Below are 3,945 nucleotides of genomic sequence, written 5' to 3'. Positions count from 1 at the left end.
ACACAATAATTTATGAATTCAATATAGTATCTATGCTTCTATTTATATACATTTAGTACCGCGCCAATTTTGTCGTCCATATTCTATTAGAGGTGTTTATATGTTTCGTCTTATTTTTGGGTCCTCATACATAGCAGACTTGAGTTGGCTTTCCCTCTGCTTTCTTTATTAACTAAAATTATTCATGCTTTACTAGATTTTTGTGGATGGTGAGAATTGGAGGTGGAGTTTTTCCTGTCATCAAGGGACCTAATTACCTTGTCAATGGCGAGTATCGTGTCAACAAAGGGGCAGCTCCAAAGATGTTGAACTGTCTAATGTAAGTTGTTGTAAACTATTGAGCAAGTTGCATGTATGTTGTATCAAGCACGCACATATTAACTATATTTTTTTTTGTGGTATGATTTTGCTTTTATCAGTGTGTTCCAATAATTGTGAGCTAGAGTTGGTGGTGGTAGTGACTTTGATGACATGAAAAGAAATATTCAAATATGTCATATAATAAAAATATATATATTCTAGTGTCTTGTAAATTGCACAAGCATGTTATCATAATGAACCAGAGAAGAATGTAATTGGTTTTTTTGGTTCATAGCCATACCTTTCTTATACTCTGAAACCCTGTCAAACTTAAATTAATATACTGGACATCTTACATTTCTATCTGCTACTGAATTGTGATACTGATTGTCATGTATATACTCATTTGGGTCCTGTTAACTAGTTTATTTTTGCTAGATGATATTGCTGAACTTTGTCTATCCTCCTGTGTGTTATAGTTGCGCATTTCATTAGATTTAATCTTTCTCTTAATAATGCCTGTAAAATATTGCAGGTCCAGATGCCTCAATTGATGAAATAACTGATTTTTTATGTGCTGCTCAAATGGCAAAGGCAGCAGATTATCTACTACCTGATGATGATAAGTTTTTTATTTTTTATTTTAATTTTTTGTATTCCTTCCCCATAATGAAACATCCACTACAGGAAAAATGGGTTTAGGCAACGTTTTTTTAACGACATTTTTTAAAACGTCACTTTTATTAATATTTAACGACGTTTTAGAAAAACGTCACATATTCCTTTAATAAAACAACACTGTTTTGAAATAGGAGGCGCTTAAAACCCATGAGAACGATTTCGATTCGGAGCGATTTCGATTTGAAGCTCTAAATCTCCACTTTCTCTCTCTCTCTCTCTCTCTCTCTCTCTCTCTCTCTCGATTCATCCTTTGTTTTCTACTATATCGATCTGAAGCTCTGAAGCTCTAGGAGATTGTGAAGAGAGAAGAGGGGTTGGTTTCGATCACAGAGGAAGTGATCTCAGGAGAGGTTGTGCTTGATTTCTCAGATCGGTTTCAGAGCGATTTCGATTTTGAAGTGCTCTCTCTCGATTTCGAAGCTTCACCGCGAGGTATTGATCTCTCTCTCTCTCTCTCTCAAGTTCTTCCTTCTCGTCTCTCTCGATTTGGTTATTGAGATCTAAACAAGTAAAGTGTGAGACGAGTAATAAAAAACAATATGGTTTTGCCTACTTCTCTTATAGCCTTTTTCTACTTATTCTTTCCCATTACTCTGCTTGCAATAGATGAAATACAAAGAATTATACTTATCAATTCTGATCAACAATTTCACTAAATTATAAATCAATTAAGTTCCTTGAAGAAAACAAAGACATAATAAGCATTTGATCAAATTTATACCGATCTGGGTTTGGAAAGTCTTCAAATTTATACTAAACATTTGATCTGATGACCACTTCACGCATTTGATTATAATTTATAGCTTCTTATCGATGTATTCACAGACACATAATAAGCATATCACCTATCAAATTCCCTTGGGTTTGGAAATATATATTTTGAGGGCTCAACATATAGTCAGGGGAAAATGAATCATGTAGAAGGAATACATTGGGTTAGAACGTATAATGGTTCATATACTGGAAATAAACTTCTAATTCTGTGTTTCATATATAGAAGTATCAATTTAGTTTAAAAAACAACAATTGCAATCAAGAAAGTCTACATTGAGAATTGGTCTCTAAGATTCAAGTTGTGATCATAATATTAGGCAAGATGTGTTATAAATTCTAGTAAGACTGTATAAATATTTGATTAAACATCATGTACATGTAAACATGCAGTTAGTATTTAAAGTTGGTAGTAATAAGATTTTTTCACAAGAAGGTGAAGATCTAAAATGTCTAGAAATCCAGCACCCAATGCTATGGAAAAGCTTAAATTTTGTTGTTGACCTGAATTAATCTTTTGGAGTACGCTATGCCTATGTCTCATTTAGTATAGAAGCTTGGAGTTGGAACAAAATGTAACTTATTTGTCCCCATATTTAAAAGTTTTTGAAGCTTTAAAGGTTAAACCATGTTTCGGGTGTTCAGTTAGTTTTGTCTATGACTTGTCATATTCACTACACAAATTTGATCTGTTTACTTCTCAGGCTTCATTATCTGCTCTATGCTATTGTTTTTATACATACTTATTTCTAACAACTCATGTAATTGGGAAGATACACCTCAGGTATTATCTTGTGTCTCATTTTATTTTGGTAATTGACAATAGGAGGTGCCTTGAGCACGGGTGATGCACCCAAAGATAATATAACAGAGACCTGTGTTACATGGACTCTTCTATTTCCCCCACAATACCCGTGTCCACCGGATATGACATGGATAAGGGTGTGGAATATGTGTCCGACGCTCGTACCCAATTTAGACACTCAGATACTTTAATTTGTGACAATACATGAAGAAAAAGAAACTCACATTTGTTAGTAAAGCATATTTTTAGGCTCTCACATGAATTAGATATAGAAATTTCATATTTTTTTCTAAATCATATTTAATTTCTAATATATTTCTACATAATTTAAATCATCTCATCCGAGAATATTATATAATATACAATATATATGTGCATATGACGGGTCCCTGTACCCATATCCAATTTTGGATACGTACCCCAAGATCCTAAGATTTAAATTTATGAATGTCTGACGCTTGGATACACACCCTCACTCGACACTCGTACCCGAGTCCATGTAACATAGACAGAGACAAAGCTTGAGGCCAAAATGGTTGAAGCTATGCAGCGAAGAGCATCTGAAGGAAGTTCCATGAAATCATTTAACAGCATAATCTTGAAGTTTTCCAAAATCGATGAGAGCTTAAGAAAGTGCAAAGCTATCTTTGAGCAATTTGGTAAGTGCTCAAATTTGGCCCATACGAAGTAATGTTTTCTGAAAAGGATATGTTTAGTTGGCAGCACTTCATCCCCTTTTAACTGATGCTATTATTCTAGTATGAAATCAAATAATTTAAGCATCGGATGCATTTCATCATCATCTTATGAAATATCTTAATTTTGGGTTGTCATTGTGCTTGTTTTTTCTGACATATGCTCTCTTTTTTTTTAATGTTGGTTGTAATTTTGGGTTGTCATTTTCTTTAATGTATATTGTTCGAGTTGCTCACTCTTGTCTAATTGTTGCAGAGGAGATGGACTGGGATAGAAATGGAATGGTGAACTTCAAGGAATTTCTTTTTGCTTTCACCTGTTGGGTTGCTATTGATGATATCGAGGATGACAAAGAAGGGAAAGAGAATGTTTCAATTCAAAATTTTAAAGCATCTGTATCTGTCTATCAACAGTGATTATGACCTGCACAGCTAAAGCTTCTCAGGTCTGTCAAAACCGCAACAAGGTGAATATATAAACATGCAGGATCAAATCACAATTCTCCTCTGAAGTTTGTATTGTAAATAGTCTTAAATTGAATGGTGATTGGATATTAAATTGAATGAAAAAGTGAATTAATGTTGCATTTTGAATAGGAGTTATTATTTTATATTAGTACTTTTTTTCAATTTTATTACAAGTATTTTTTTAGTTCACTCACATAAAATTAGCACAATTAAAAAAAAAAAAAG

General features: G+C 33.3%; 1 pseudogene; it reads left to right on the top strand.

The window, feature by feature from the left end:
* Positions 1–2,761: 2,761 nt before the first annotated feature.
* LOC145820630 (putative calcium-binding protein CML21 pseudogene) lies at positions 2,762–3,669 on the top strand (annotated as a pseudogene).
* Positions 3,670–3,945: the final 276 nt, after the last annotated feature.

The sequence above is a fragment of the Camellia sinensis genome, chromosome 1, assembly GCF_055761805.1.
Source record: "Camellia sinensis isolate YWXY chromosome 1, ASM5576180v1, whole genome shotgun sequence".
NCBI lineage: Eukaryota > Viridiplantae > Streptophyta > Magnoliopsida > Ericales > Theaceae > Camellia > Camellia sinensis.
Note: the sequence above shows the minus strand (reverse complement) of the source record. Positions and strands in the feature narration are given on the sequence as shown.